This window comes from Zalophus californianus, chromosome 12 (genome assembly GCF_009762305.2).
Source record: "Zalophus californianus isolate mZalCal1 chromosome 12, mZalCal1.pri.v2, whole genome shotgun sequence".
In the NCBI taxonomy this organism is placed as follows: Eukaryota; Metazoa; Chordata; class Mammalia; order Carnivora; family Otariidae; genus Zalophus; species Zalophus californianus.
Genome location: NC_045606.1, coordinates 15,921,840 through 15,938,673, shown reverse-complemented (window position 1 = coordinate 15,938,673; position 16,834 = coordinate 15,921,840). Strand labels below are relative to the sequence as shown.

The 16,834-nt window shown below is 46.0% G+C and overlaps 1 protein-coding gene across 13 annotated transcripts in view; it reads right to left on the bottom strand.

The window, feature by feature from the left end:
- The window catches only part of NRCAM (neuronal cell adhesion molecule), a 290,304-nt gene that overhangs the window by 271,824 nt on the left and 1,646 nt on the right, over positions 1 to 16,834 (bottom strand). For 7 of the 13 annotated variants that reach the window (XM_027573706.2, XM_035723247.1, XM_027573711.2 and 4 more), the window contains exon 1: positions 15,637 to 15,839. The exons of 1 other annotated variant lie outside the window; for it this stretch is intronic. The gene's annotated coding sequence lies outside the window, so the exon portion shown is untranslated. Of the gene's footprint in view, positions 1 to 15,636; positions 15,840 to 16,834 lie in introns of those variants that run through there. 5 more of the 13 variants (XM_027573701.2, XM_027573707.2, XM_027573709.2 and 2 more) reach the window with 1 other exon arrangement.

Below are 16,834 nucleotides of genomic sequence, written 5' to 3'. Positions count from 1 at the left end.
ATCTCAGGGTCATGAGATCAAGCCCCACACTGGGCTCCGCACTCAGCAGGGAGTCTGCTTGAAGATTCTCTCCCTCTGTCCTTCTCCCTCACTCGTGCATGCGTGCACACACACATGCCCTCTCTCTCTCAAATAAATAAATAAATCTTTAAAAAAGATAAATGTGGAAGAAACTCTTCTGCATAACTTGTTTTTGTGAAAATAAAAATCTTTCTTGGGAATATGCCAGTTATCTTACTATACAACACATGGGCCACCAATGTGTCAGCAAATTTTAAAAAAGTAATCATTTACATATATTTTTTTAATTAAAGTACTTTTTCTTCTGCAATCCTCTTGATGAAAATGGCCACAGTATCAGGTCACTTGGAGAACATTAAAAGCTTTATTCAATTATTCAAGGATGCGGTCCCATTACTTGAATGTGCTATAGATTAAACTATCTACCTTTAACTAAATAGTATCTTCAGGACTAGACTGATGCTCTTCCCTACACATCATTTCTAAGGGAAACAAAAGTCTCTCTTAGAAGTTTGAGTCATAATCTATAACTCATAGCACATGGAAACTAAAATTCCATTCCTTGTCATTTCTCATGGCAGGATAACATAGTAGCTCACAGGGATTAAGACTAAGGGATAGGAGCCAGACTCCTTGGGTTAGAATCCCAGTTGTGCAATTTAACAGCGGTGCTATTTTGACCCATTACTTAAGCCTCAGTTTCCTTACCTATAAGATGAGTATAATAACATAAAGTAAGGGTTGGCAAATATGACCCACAGGCCAAACCTGGACACTACCTCTTTTGTAAAGAAAGTTTTATGAAAACATGGAAATGCCCACTCATTTATATATTGTCTCCGACTGTCTGGGGAGTGATGGTGTGACCTACAAAGTCTAAAATATTTATTCCCTGGCCCTTTATAAAAAAAAAAAAAGGTGCTAGCCTCTGACATAAAGGGTTGTTGTGAAGATCAAGTGAGATAATTCATGAGAGGCACTCCATATAGTTAACCAACCAATACATGCTGTGAATTATTATTTATTAATAGAAAAGCTATAAAGTCATTGTGATCTCATTTCCTGAAATTCGGAGAGACCTCTCTATAGCACCCCAGCCCCGGCCCGCCCAGGCAGTAACGGCTCAGGGTCAGCAGGCTTGGCGCCTTTCTTGGACTGAGGCGGCCGAGGCGGTGTGATGGTGGGCTGTGGTGAGCAGCTGTTACAGCAGGAGCCTGCTGGGCCGCACACAGCAGCTGCGACGAGTCATCCCTTGCCAGTAACTGATACTCTGCCCTTTCCTGATGGAGGCCCTCTTGGTCACAGGTGTGTGACGCATGCATGTTCATCACTGGCCCCACGCCTAACTGTGGAGGCGATGCAAGGAGGGGCAGGGGGTCAGGGGGAGGCTGAAATTAGGCTTCGACAACGACCTGAGCAGAACCCCTTTCCATTTTCCGTGGCAGTGACTGCCTTCCCGAGATGTATTCTGCTTGTCCAGAGTTGGAAATTTTTAAATGTGAGTTGAATGTAATAAAATCTGGGCTCACCATTCCAAATAATAAAATGGATCTAAAGCTGGTCATTTCTCCTGGGACGGGCATGGCTAGCTCCGTATGAGTACGTGTGCAAATAAGCTCTGGGCAACAGCTGATGTTACAATGGTTCCCTTCAACCTTTCAGACAATCTTCACAAAATTGGCTTTTAGGCCAGTACTTAAAATATCTAAAGAGTTTACGTTGAGAGTGATTTTCCGAAGCAAACCACTGCCTGTTCCCCGCTCCTGTGTAGGGCCCCGGACGTTTCACTCCGTCAGTATGTGCCTCACTGCCTCGCACGGTAAAGGCAAGCTGTAACAATCTGCAGAAAACGGCCATGATTCCAAAGTATTTCCTGCTAGATACTGGTGGGTTTTCATTAGTCCCTCCTGACAGGGTCATAAATAAAGTCGAGTCCGCAGCAAGGGAAGCACATTAGCACCACGAGGAAACCCCAAATTGGCAAATGGTTTATACATGAGAATGGAACTGATGCATCGCACAAACTCAAGACTTGTAGAGTCCTAGGTGCTCATCCCAAGAACCCTACCACCAAATCACCTCATCGTTCTTACTGAAAACAGGTGGGTCCTTCTTCAGCTGCAGCAGCCCGTCAAAGGCCCTTCCCAGGACTACCCAGGACTTCAGTAGGGCATCACCTTGAAGGAGCTTACCATCTAAGACAGGCAAGGCGTCTCAGGGGACAACGAACAGAAACGCACACCAAGTGGGCAGACGTCATTAAGGACCAACTAAAATGGTTTTAGAGTTTCCAGTTCATTCAAACCAATGTTCAAGCTGATGAAGAGCACTTGGCAATCCTGTGTCTTCAGGCAGTGGTGCTGCCTGATGATAGCGGAGTGCCATCCTGCACCCCGTCCCACTGAAGCACGTTCACACCGCGTAGCCTGGCGGCTCATGCCTGCCTTCGCTCTCCTGAGCAGGAAGAAATACCAGCAACCATACCATTTTCCAAGTCAAAAGGCAGCTTCTGATTAGCAAGGAGCAGCAAGGGTACCTGCAGAGCCTTTAACAAAATACGCCCCCTTCAGTTTCCAGGTGACAACAATTTCCACATAAGAAAGGCAGCAGAGTTGGAGTCGATTGGATTACAGCCCAAAAGAGTAATCAACTGAGTAAACTATCCACGTCATATGTCCATCCAGGTGATAAAACAAATACTCTCCCTACCACTCTCAGTATTTCTGGGCTTTAATTCAAGGTATAGAGACTTTCTAAATAACTGGTTTATATACACATACTCCCTTGGTCCACAAAGTAGACAATGATAGACGCACAGATATCTAAACATTGACACAAACATACAAACATGCAGCTGTGGTGGGAAGCTCTGTTTTCACCCTCTCTTTCTTTGTAAGAGGCAGGCTTAGAACCGGGAGACCTCGTTACTGCATTCTCTATTGGTTTTCTAGGGCTGCCGTAACAAAGCGCCACAGACTGGGCGGCTGGAACAAGAGAGATGTATTGTCTCAGAGTCTGGGGGGCTAGAAGCCCAAGATCAAGGTCGGCAGGGTTAGTTCCTGCTGAGGGCTATGAGAGAGCATCTGTTCCAGGCCTCTCCCCTGACTTCTGGGGGTTCGCTGTCCATCTTGGGTGTTCCTTGACTTACAGATCTTCACCTTCATCTCCACATGGTGGTCGCCCACTGGGCCTGTCTCCAACTTTCCTCTTTCTATAAAGACACTAGTCATACCGAAAGACAGCCCACTCTAACCACCTCATTTTAACTGCAAAGCCCCTACCTCCAAATAAGGTCGTATTCTGAGGCACTGGGGATTAGGACTTCAATAGCTGAATTTGGACACAATTCAACCCACGCCACATTCCCATTTCTAAAGCTCTGTGTCTATAACCAAGTCAAAGATAACTACTACTATTGGGGTACCTGCTGGCTCAGTCAGTTAAGCATCCAACTCTTGGATTTGGCTCAGGTCATGATCTCAGGGTTGTGAGATCGAGCCCTGAGTTGGGCTCTGCACTCAGCAGGGAGTCTGCTTGAGATTCTCTCCCTTTCCCTCTGCCCCTCTCCTGTTCTCTCTCTCTCTCTCTCTCTCTCTCTTTCCCTCTCAAGTAAATAAATAAATCTTTTTAAAAAATAAAAATAAATAAAATAAAATAAATTTTAAAAAGATAACTACTACTTTTTAGCTTTATTGAGATATTGACAAAAGTGTAAGATATTTAAATACACATGTGGTGATTTGATATACATATACACTGTGGAAGGATGCCCACCCAACTAGTTAATGAACACATCCATCACCTCACTTTTTTTTTCTTTTGGTGAGAACATTTATATTCTACTGTCTTAACAAATTTTAATTATACAATACAGTGTTATCAACAATAGTCACCAATATTATACATTAAATTTCAGATATTTACCTTATAGCTGAAAATTTGTACCCTTTTACTAACCTCTCCCTATTTCCCCCACCCCCAGCCCTTGGCAACCACCTCTCTACTCTCTGTTTCTATGAGCCTAACTTTATTTTAGATTCTACATATAAGTGATGCCACACAGTATTTGTCTTTGTCTGGCTTATTTCACTAAGCATAATGCCCTCCAGGTTCATCCATGTCATCACAAATGGCAAGATTTCCTTCTTTCTCGAGGCTGAGTAATATTCCATGGTGTGTGTATATATACATATATATATACCACATCTTTATCCACTCATCTGCTGATGGACACTCAGGTTGTTTCCATATCTTGGCTACTGTGAATAATGCTGCAGTGAACATGGGAGTCCAGATACATATTTGAGATTCTGTTTACATAATTTCATGCCTGGATTCTGTATGGTTGTCATTTGCTTCCTGGTTTTAAATTAGGCACTCGGACACGAATCCAGAAGGATACCCCATTTAAAACTGCCACCACGGAGCTTTAAATGACATCTTTGTGACCGAAAAGAGGGGGTTGCTCGATCATATGGCAGTTCTATTTTTAGGTTTTTCAGCAACTTGCATATATTTTCCAGAGTGGCTGTGTAGCTACTATCTTAAAGTACCTATCTCTCCTCTGAGGTACAAAGGAACAGAATAAATAGAAACTATGATCCATACACAAACCTGCTCATAAGCCACAATGCACATGTTTCTCTGTAGCAAACCTCTAAGCATATGCCGTGTGTGAGCTGGATGAATTTAATATATTAAAATGGTTTCATGCTCTATTGGCTTGTGGGGTTGCTAGTTAGTCATGGCTGACACAAAAGATTACTGACTGTCCTCTTAAAAATTATGAATAGGCTATGGCTCAAAATAAAACACAATTAGACCTCAAAAGACTATTAATGATATTGAATATGACTGGAAAAAAGTATTAATACTAAATTTACATCCTTTTTTTATGACATTGGCTCAATCGGACTTTTGCATATATACTTATTTGTTGAAGGTTAAGAATGTAGTTTGTGTTTTTTGAAAACAGCCCCACCGTGCAGCATTAAAAAGGGTATCAATCTCTTAGATTGCAGTGTGAGACCCCTTCATTTCTTCAAAATCAAGCAGACATAGTTACTGCTAAGGATGTAGGATACATACAGATCTCAAGCAAATTTGAGAGATTATGGTGAAAACATGGCAGCTGCATTCTCCCTAAAGAACATCGACTGATGCCATCCTTCTCTCAGTACTTTCATTTTTTTTAAGATTGTATTTATTTATTTGACAGAGAGAAAGAGCACAAGCAGGGGGAGGGGCAGGCAGAGGGGGAAGCAGGCTCCCCGCTGACCAGGGAGCCCGACGCGGGACTCGATCCCAGGACCCCGAGATCACGATCTATGAAGACAGACGCTTAACCGACTGAGCCCCCCAGGGGCCCCTCGGTACTTTCATTTTTATCTTGATTTTTCATAGTAACACCCTCTTGTGAGGTAGCATTGGATGATGAGAAAGGTCTGTGTTTTGTCTTCATTTTCGAAAGAGAGAAAACTACTTAAGCAACTTCTCCAAAGCTGTACCGTAAACTGAGGCTCCTCAGTCTATGCCAAGTAGACAGGCACTTCTCAAATTTTCATTAATTACAAATTGCACACACAATTTTTGCCTATGTGTCTCTCACACATGGCACCACCGCCTTGACCCCAACCCCCGCACAACCCACTAACTGGTTGGGAAGAACCACTCTGTCACTCCATTCACATCTGGGACTATTCAGGGCCAGCTGGCAAAGGGAGGAAAGCTGGGGTCTAAAGCTGCCCGCCTGAGTGCTTCGGCTCAGCATCCTGCACCAGCCCTTCAGTCCTGGGCGCCTCGCTCCTGATTCCTTCACAGTCGGATGGGGCAAAGCAATCTTAGAAAGTGCTTAACTCAACCAGCGTGCAGCCACCCAGAGACCTCCAGAAGGAAGTGAAAAGCACCGGCTTCAGACCCTGAAGGAAAAGGAAAGGCCTGTGCAAATCTGGAATCATCTGCCGTGAGCAAAGGTAGAAAATTACAGAGCAATTCTTCGGGGTCACAGAGATGTCATTTAAGGCTCCATGGCAGCAATTTAAAAAATGGTACCCTTCTGGACTGAATGATTTCACCTGTCTTCTTGAGTGCCTAATTTAGAACCAGGAAGCAAATGACAATCATACAGAATCCGGGCCTGAAACTATGAATGCTTGATTTCCCATGGTCTAGACCTCGTCTGGATCTTCAAACCAGGGTGAGGACCAAATTCCCCAATTTTCTCCAACAAAAGATCCACTTGACGTTTTGCAATATTCATGTACTTGGTCATTCATTCTTACATTTGCTCACTCGTCAAATATGGGCACGCTCACATACATATCACCACCCACAAGCAGAAATGCAGCTCAGTCTCCTAATGGGACAGAATGAGTATGGTTTCCAAGGACAGAATGAGTATGGATTTCCTGGGGAAAGGGGGCAGGATCTATTGTGAGCAAGGCCAAAAATGCCTTTATTACCTGGATGACTATTCCGTTATCTGCTTCCCTGAGCATGAGAGACTTGGCCTCTCAATGTTATCTGGAGCAAATGTCAAGTATTTTCATACAATTGAAGTACTTCTTTTCATTTACCACCTGTCCACCTCTTTACGGATTTTTATTTAGCCTTATTTGATTGGGTTTCGCTTGGTGTCAAGGATGCTATGCTCTTTCAATAGAACAATCTGTCTACTCTGATATCCCTGAAAAGCTGTTCCCGAACTGGACTTTGCTACATTATAGGAGCTCATTCATTATATAAACCTTGTGCAAAGGGAAGAATTCTGTTTAACATGCGTAATTATCCCAAATGTGTTTGGCAAGTTCCCACTTTTATATACCTCGTCTTCATAAAGGAACAAAGTTGCCGGAGAGATGAGATGATCTAAGAATTTTACTGTGATGCTGAAATAATATTAGCTCTGACTCTTAGTAAATTCTTCTCAGTGTATTGCATTTGTTTTCAATGTACATATATTATCATGTCAAGTGACTTCTCCAGGATGTCACAATTCTCATTACCCACCTGAGCCTTCCCGCCGTCTGAATCCCTCGCCCTCCCTGATCTCTGCTCTTCCAACCCCAGTCCTAGCAAATGAATCCAACCGTGACCTCACTCGCTCCCTGCTGCTTAATGGGTCCCCTTATGGTTCTAGGACAGCAATCAACCCTTGATATATTTTACTTTCCACTCTAATTTGGCATCGAGGTAACTGTTACTAGAAACATATGGCCATGGAGTTTTAAAAACCCTATTCCAACTACTAAAAGGCAAGTTACCTTAAAATTTGTGTGACATATGAAGTATGTATTACAATTTATGTAAAATACAACATGGGACATAAATTCATAGAATCAATTCTGAAGTAAATTTGCTTTTGTTTATATTACAGTATTATCTCTAAGTATCTACTATTTTTTATATTGTTGCCACGTCAATGTCATTTCTCTAAAACTAGAAATATTTGAAGGTATTAAATGTATACAAAAAAATGACTTTTGGTCATCATGCTACCAATATCAGAACAAAAAACTATGTCCTCAAATTATATAAATGGTCAAACACGCCAAAGAAAAAATTTTCCAATTATGGCTTCATCGGACATCAGGAAGTATTTCAAATTACACCAAATTATTTTTTATTTCACTGACATCTCAGTAACTGTGACCTCCCAGTAGCTGTTTTATTATTCTGGTTCTACACACAGCCAACTCCTCTTTCTGAAATGTTTTAAATCAGATGCTGCCTACCGAACTGAATGGGGGAGACATGTGCCCCATTAAAGACTTCAGTGGCAAATACAACAGTGATGGACTCCCCACTAGACGCAGGTCGCCACAATCATGCTTCACAAGTCGACTCATACAGGGTAAAAAAAAACCCAGCTAGTCAATATTTAGGACAGACTTATCCTGTCATATATCCAAACAATCTGTGGTCAACACCAAAACACTGTAATGAGATTTTACATGGGGAGCAGCCTAGGCATTTCTGTATTTCCTCCAGTAGATACTAGGGGGGCCCGGCAGCAGAACGGTGAGAATATTTGCAATGCAATTAGGGGGGGACAAGTGCATCTGAGAGTATGCCAGATGCAGGGGCCTCCCCAGAATTCACACAGCCCAATGTCTTAATGCGGCATACAGCATCAAACTGCACTTCCTACAGTTTCCAAACTTTTGTCAGTTAACTAGATGTTTACTGAGTGCCTCGCCCGGGCACTCCACTTTTTGGACGCACCATCCAGCCCCGTGTACGTTGTTCCAACACCATCTGTCACTGAAGCTTCCAACAGCTTCAAAAATTTCAATTCAAACTCATCTACTCGGCACTCAAACTGAAGCTATAATTCAAATTTCGACATGAAGCTTGAATTCCTTTTCACTGTTCTTCAACTTTGACCCAGCTCCCCCCCCCTTCCTTCACTGAAAAGGGCCAAGACAACAGCCCAGCAAGTGGGGCAGGCAAAACAGGCCTCCTTTGTTCACTTTTGTCCTTTTAGTTCTCTATTGAGGTGAGGGACTGAAAGGCCGCACAGGCTTTGGAAGGCAGCAGCACTGCTTGCAAGCCATCCTTCCTCAGAGACCACAAAAACTCTGGGATGGAACTCTTTCCACTGTCCACTTTTTACCTTCAGGCATAAGGAACGGACAATTAGGACTGTTTCCTTTCCCCTTCCCTTGGAGAGAGTCTGCTAATGTGTTTCACGTGAGTTTGTAGTGTTGTTCAAAAATGTGGGCTGTAAATCGTGCTACTCAAATGTCAAGGTCATCTGAAAGTGGCATGAAATTGCTTTAAAGTTGAAATTTGGAGGAAAGATCACTACATACTGAATACATATACCGAATTTTTTGAATGCTCTCAACCCACTTGAGAAAGATAAATCGAATTCATTGCATATTACACAGAAGACCTCCTACAGGATTCCCTCACATTGCCCTGGGAATATGTTTTTCTGGCTACAGTGGGTTTTGAACCAATAGACCATGCACATCATAAAATTTAAATACACATATGAATATATATATTTATTTTTTAAATATTATTTAAATATATATATACATATGAATACATATATTAAAATATTCTCTCTAGCCCTAGCACCATTTAATAAGAATTTCAGAAGACTACAAATGTCCAATCACTATGTTGTACACATGAAACTAATAAAATATCACATGCCAATTATAGGTCAATTAAAAAAAAGAATTTTAGAAAGGATCCTTTCAGTTTGAGAGCAACTACCATTTTCATTCCGGTGTGAGTTAAACAGTGCTTTAATACACGGCACTGTGGAAGCAAATCAGAGACCACACAGGAAAAGATTTATTCCTCATCCCTGCTTTTAAACCGAATAAGCCACTTGGACAGTATGTGCAGCAGTTGAGCACTGGTATTTGTAGATTTGTTCCCTTTACCACCATCATTTCTTACAGTCACTAGTTTTTCAGTCACTTGAGGGAAACCCTCCACCAGACTTCTAAAAACTACCTTTTTCTAACCTGAAATTCTAATCTTGTAGGCCAGTAAAATAGGTCAATTAAGTTGACACCACAACTTTTTTATTAGCTCAGCTAAGCAATTATAACTGGTTAGTGAGGGTTTATGTTGTCATCTTTGAAGATTCAATGGTAGGGCGAAATGCCCAGTGCAGACCTGCAGAGCACAACTCTAGCACATCACTAAACAGGACAGTCCTGGGTGTTTCCAGATCTGAGGCCCATCTGCCCCTCAACTGGGTTCAAATGCTAAGGTAATTTTTTTCAGGAAAATAAAATCCTACTAATATTTAATCTATCCTCGGAACAACATCGCTTCACACAACCACCCTATAGACATATATGCTCTATTTCGGCATTTAAAAAAACTAACATGAATGTCTGTCACTGGTGCTGACTTCTCTTGGACTATGACATACATACTGCATGGCATTTATAGCACGCTTTGCACAAAGTATGGGGTCAATGAGTCCTTGTTAAAAAACCGTACATCTCCTTGTCAATAAAAATTAAACCAATAAGTTGGAAAATTCTGTGAATTACTTGTTCATAATACATAGTATGTTAATTTATAACTTTAAAGGGTAACAGCTATTGCTCTTTACACCCATTAGGATGGCTATTGTCAAGAAAGCATAAAATCAGTGTCAGTAAAGATGTGGAGAAATTGGAACCCTGAGCACTCGGGAACATAAACAGTACATCTGCTATGGAAAACAGAATCGGGGTGCCTCAGAAAATTACAACTGCCTTACGATACAGAAATCTCACTTTTGGATATATACCCAAAAGAGTTGAAAGTCATGACTTGAAAAGATATTTGTACGCCCATGCTCACAGCAGCATTATTCACTGCAGCCAAAAACTGGAAGCAGCCCAACAAATGAATGAATTAAAAAAAATGTGGTATTACATACAATGGAATATTATTCAGCTTTAAAAAGGAAGGAAATTCTGACACATGAATAAGCCTTGAAAACATTATGCTAAGTGAAATAACCCAGTCACAAAAAGGACAGATACTGTATGATTCCACTCATGTGAGGTACTTAGGGTGGTCAAATTCATAGAGAAGAAAAGAGAATGATCGTTGCCAGGGGTTGGGAGGAGAAGGAATGGGGAGTCATTGTTTAATGGGTACAGAGTTTCAGTTTGGGAAGATGAGGAAAGTTCTGGAGCTGGACAGTTGTGATGGTTGCATCATGTTTCGAAGTATTTAATGCCACTAAACTACATAGTTAAAAATGGTTAGAACAATAAAGTTTATGATATATATGTTATCGCAATAAAAAAGTGACTTAGCAAAAACATCACATTTTCTTTTCTTAAAGGATTTTATTTATTTATTTGGAGAGAGAGACAGAGAGTGCAAGCAGGGGGCGGGGGAGGGGCAGAGGCGGAGGGGGAAGCAGACTCCCGCTGAGCAGGGGGGGCTCCATCTTGGGACTCTGGGATCATGACCTGAGCCAAACTCAGACACTTAATCGACTGAGCCACCCAGGCACACCCTAAAATATCACATTTTCTATAAACATGACATTTGCTCCCCCATTTAAAGACAACCTGATATTGAAGAATTTACAGTTGCTACAACTGGAGGCAGAGCTCTTCCAAGGCTTTCCTCATAGAGCCCTGTTCTTCACATTTTGAGAGGAAAAGTAAACATTCATCAGTTCATTTTGGCACATATTCCTAGACTTAGAAACTTTAGCCCTGATGGCAAGAAAGACTCTTTAAAGCTAAAGCGGCTTCTCATTTGCCTGGGTGGACGAAGGGTTAAATAAAATAAGCCACTGGATTCTTGGCCCTAGCATCCCTAGATGTCCTCTTGCCTCAGCTGGCAGAAAGGTGCAGGGCTCCTTCAGGTGGGGCAACATGAAACATAAAAGGGAAAATACATCTAAATGTATTTAATGGTTTTTAATCATTTTCAAATCACTTCCTCTTCCCCAATCACCTCAGCAGTTGAAGGCTGACCTAAAGCAGTCTACGGACGTGAACACAAAAAACTTCCTAGAGAAGAATACCACAGGAGCTCTATATTCTAGTTAGATTTGTTTCCGGTTACCATACTTCTCAGATGGAAACTGTTCTTTGGAAATGGGGGTGAGACTCTGAAGGCTGCTGACAGGGGCAGCAAATCGGGGCTGGTATGGATTGAACTGTGAGCCCGAAATTCATACATGGAAGACCTAACCCTTAATGTGACTGTATTTGGAGATGAGGCTTTGGGGAGGTGGCAATTAAGGTTCAATGAGGTAATAAGGATGGGGTCCTAATCTAATGAGATCAGTGGCCTTGTAATAAGAGGAAGAGAGAGATTTCTGTGCACACCCTGTGGGGAAAGCATGTATGAGGGCACAGTGACAAGGTGCACATCTGCAAGCCAGGAAGACAGCCCTCGCTGGACCTGACCCCATTGACACCCTGATCTCAGGATTCCAGACTCCAGAACTTGAAGAAAGTACATTTCTGTTCATTAAGCCACCCAGTCTATGGTATTTTGTTATGGCAGCCCAAGCTGACTAAAACAAAATCCTTCTGATTTCCTGGCGAGGATCTCAGGAAAAAAAGCATGGGTGTCTCAGTGCTTACCTTTAAGGGAGGGGGTAATGACTGGGAGGAGCCACAAGAGGGCTTTCTCAGATGTTCATAATGTTCTGTTCCTTGATTTGAGCACAGTTATATGGGTGTGTTGGGTTTGAGCAAGTTCATCAAGCTGTACATTTATGATATGTGAAAAAAGAGTCTGTGTGCAGAAGTGTACAGAAGAATGCAGCCCTAGATGAGAAAGTTAGAATTAATCTTCCTGAAGGCTGGAACTCTGTTTTGCTCAGCACTGTATCTCCAGTGCCTAGAACAGTAGGCCATGCATGCTGTACATATTTATGAATAAATGAATGAATGAATCTCTTTACCAGAAAAGCGTCCTGTGGGGTTCCTTAAATAGCTCCTTTGAACATACACAATATAATATCTGCATATTCTATTTATACTCAGCCAATTATACAAGGAAAACTCCACCTACATGAGAAGATTATTTGAAATGTCTTTTTTTGAGAGAGAGAGAGGGAGGGAGAGAAAAAGCAAGCAAGGGGAGGGGCAGAGGGAGAGAATCTCAAGCAGACTCCACCCTAAGCAGCAGAGCCTGATCTCACCACCCTGAGATCATGACCTGAGCAGAAACCAAGAGTCTGACACTCACCCGACTGAGCCACCCAGGTGCCCAGGCACCCCTGAAATGATTCTTAAGGAAGTTTTCCATAGTCCCTCTCACACTTCTGAAGCACTTATACCCCCAGCTATCCTTGTCAGAGTCACATCAGCCTCACAGGAAGTACCATTGCCAAAGATGACTTGCTTTTCATTCACCATCCCTGCTGCAGCAACAAAATGATGTCATGTCGGGGTACTGGCCTGCCTCACTACCCTGCATTAGGCGGCTGAGTGACCTCTCTAAGCCCCACTGTACTCATTTTGAAACTGAAACATTTAAATACAGTGTTCTCTTACAGCTCTCAAATTCCTGGATGATGTGAAATGTTTTGCAACTTTCCTATAATGAAGTACAAAGCAGGTTGAAGGAAGAATATGAGTCAGAAGGATTAAGAATGCACAATGAATTCACTTTTGCAGTTGGTCAATTACAATCATTCTAAAAGCCATCCCAGGAACAGCTTTCACTTTAGTTCAAACTCTTGTTTCATTAGTTAATATGGAGAATCTTTGTAAATGTACCACACAGTCATATATTCAGGAGATGGAATGCTTTCCTAAGATTTTATACTAGGGTCCTATTCAAATTCAATATCCAATTTGAGGAGTAAATCTTCTGCAGTCAAAATAGTCTACAAAGGAGATTCAGGACTGGGAGTCTACTAGAACCACTTACCAAATGGAAATGTTGGCCTTTAAAAAAAAAAAGTTTTCTCAAGAATTGTGATGTGCCAGGAACCTCTCAGTCTCTGTAATCACAGGGGAGTCTGGTCACTAAAAACAGTCCAGTGACTGTAACTGCCTGGGCTAACACTTGAAAGCTAACAGGAATAAAAGAACATGTAAAGGAATTCGAGGGAGATACAGGGCACAATACAATCTGCTGAGTTACAATATTGCCTGCTACTGTGGAGTCTGCTGGGGTCAGAAGTGAATGGACTTTTGATGTCCCTGATCACTTGGTGGTTTTAGGCTTGCCCTAAACTAATATGATAAGCCTCCAAAAGGCCCCATTTTCACAGTCATGGATGGTAAAGCGTAGGGGCAAAAACTAAACCTTGCTCCCCCACTTCCTAGCTATGTGGCCTTGGGAAAGTAACGTGACCTCTCAAGGCTCCATCTCCTAATTTTAAGAATAGGGTAATATGTTGTGGAAATTAAATAAGATGATACCTGTACCATGCACAACGCCTGGTACATCTGAAGCTCTCAAAAAATGCTATCATTACCATTAACATGGAAAGTATCCAGTGCTCTAATTCCATTTCAGTATTTCCGGAAGCTCTCCTTTACTCTTGAACTGTTACAATATTTTAATAACAGGGCCTGGTTAGCCTAAAGCAGTCGCAACCAAAGCAGTCCAGCCTCTGCAGGTCTGTATTCAGTAGCTACCGCGTTCCTGACAGCCCTAGGGAGAGCTCCTGGTGCAGAACGAAAGCCTCCTGCCCCACTACGCTCGCCTCCATCTCTTCTCTTCGCCAGAGCCTCGGGCGAGGAAGGGCCCAGCCCCTCAGACCCGCACCTCTGCACGTTAACCATGCGGGACCGAGAAGGAAAAGAACGCTTCCCTCTTAGGGCAAACAGCTACGGGGAAGGCAGAAGAGAGGCGGGGTGGAAGGAGGCTCCTCCGCTCGGCGCCCTCCCTCCGCGCCCGCAGCTGCGCAGGGGCGGCCCCCGAGCGCGCGGGGGGACAGAGGATGCGGCCGAGGGCCGGGAGCCGGAGAGAGGGCATGCGATCCGGAGCGAAGGGAAGCGGCCTAATCGCCAGCCCCCAGGGCCCGAGGAACCCTCCGGCAGCGCTTGCTGCCCAGGGTGCACCGCTCCGGGAGTGATGACGAGTCCCTAGCTCCGCTCGACCGCTGCACCCCGGGTCCCCTCTGCGCGCGGGGAGTTGAGGGCCGGGAATGGCCGAACCATTCGGGAACCAACATTCGGCGGCGCCCACCCGCGCGGCCCGGAGGGAGCCGGGGGCGGCGCACGGCGCAGATGGCGCTCGCGGCGAGATGGATGCTCCAAAGCCGGCAATCGCTCCCGGCTCAACACAGCATCCCCGGGCCAAGGTGCGGCCAGAACCCACTCCTGGGGGTCCCGGCAGGGAAGGGGCTCTTCTGGGTCAGCCCCCAAACCGGTGGGCCAGCCCCAAAAAGTCCCAGCCTCCGGAGGCTGGGCGGGGCGCCGGGACCCCGGGGACCCGCACCTGTAGGGCCAACAAAACCCCCGGAAAGCCCCAACCTTGCTGCCTTCGCGGTCTCTCCCGTTCCCCCTGATTCCCCGAGTTCTCCCCCGGGGCGGCGAGAGTGGAGGTCGCCTCGGCCCCGAGTACCAGTGATCGGCGCAGGTGTGAGCACATCCGAACAAAGCCCACGCCCAGATGTGTCCGCGGGGAGCCGGACGCGTACTCGCCGGTGCGCGCCAGCCCCGCACCTGCGCTCCTCGTCCCGCCGGCACCGTGGCGTGACACCCCGCGCCCGCCGTGTGCATGCCCGGCAAGCCGCGGTGCCGGGCCCCTGCAGCCAGGCCCAACTGCCCACCCAGGGACCCCCGACAGGGCTTCCCTGAAAACGCGGGGAGCGGGCGCGGAAGCAGAAGTTGGCCACAGACTAGAGGAGGTGAAGGGATCGCCTGCGCCCGCCAGGGCTGTCGCGTTTCAGCGTGCCCCCGCCCGGGCGCCGGTCCCCCTCCTCCCGTTCGGCGCCCGCGGGCGCGTCCCAGGCCTGAGGGGAGGAAAGGAGTTGGCGATCAGGTTCGCCCTGCCGCAGAGAGAGTGGCGCGGCGCTGCCAGCCGGGAGGGCGGTCTGCTGAACCCCGGGCCCGCGTCCGAGTGACAACACAGCAGCCCCCCGCACCCTCCTCCGCTCCAGCCGTCGCCCCCGAGCAGGACCGACTGCCACCGCCGGACGCGCACGGAGCTACTCACGTTCTTCCGCCGCGCCCACCGCTGCTGAGTCCCCGGAACACTGGAGCGCGGACGTCGTCCGTTCCCGACGGAGCCGCCGCCTCCCGCCGCCCAGCGCTGTCCCCTGCGCCGAGCGTCTGAGGCTTCGACTGCGGCGCGCGTCCGCCCGCGACCCGGGCGAAGCAGGGCTGGCCCCGCGTCGGCGCGCGCCTCCGCCGCTCCCGCCCCTGCGCCCCCCCCGCGCCGCGCTCTTCCTCCTCACCGCTCGCTTTCGCGTCCTACCCCCGCCCCGCACTCCTCCCCGGCGTCCCCCGCCCTTCCCCGGCTGGCCCAGCCCCTCCCGCCCCTGCGGCGGCGGCGGCGGCGGCGGCGAATGGGCTCGGGCCGCCCGCGCCGCGGGGACTGGGTGGCCCCCTCACCTGGGAGGCCGCGCCGCCGGCGACCGACGTCACCCTGCGAGCGTGTGCGGGCGGTGGTGGTCGGGGTCGGGGGCGCGGAGGGCGGGAGCGTTCCGGGGACGAGGGCGGCAGGGCTTTGGCTACAAAAGATGTTCCAGAAAACGGGAGGTTTTTAAATGCCACCTTCATGGGTTTAGGATTCTGTCCGAGGTCTGTGGCCTTTCCATTTTCTTCTTGTAAAGCATTTAATTTCTTCTAAACTCACCACTTGGATGGATGAGATTGGTTGGGGGGGGAGGGAGTATTTTTATTTATTTTTTCTCTGTATTTATTTATTTTGCAGCTGTTAATTTCAAACAGCCCCCAGAAAGGGAGCCTTCAGCGTAAGGGAGAGACTGTCTATTCGCGGTAGGAATTGGGTCTTCTGGTCCCAGAGAACAGAATTAGTTCAAATTTGCTTATTTTCAGATTTGGGGGCTTTATGGAGAAGTATTTGCAAGGTAAAAAAAAAGAGTTAAGGTCTTCTAAATGGGTAGTATTTTAGCAAACACACTGCGGGTTCATAGTTCAGGGTCCGGAGGCCCCTCTCCACTGTATCCTAGGTGGTGTCCAAGATCCTTAGCCTGGCACTCACGGTCCTCACTAATCCCCAGTCTGCGGCCTGATCTCTGAGAGCTTCCTCCCAAACGCCAGGTATCAGAGAGCTTGACTTGACCATTTACTGAGGCTCCAGCTCTCATTGGGCTCTGCTGGAGAACCGACTTTCCTTCCGTTCTCTAGTTTCATTCAAGATAACTTTGGTGGAGCCCCTCCTCCCTGCT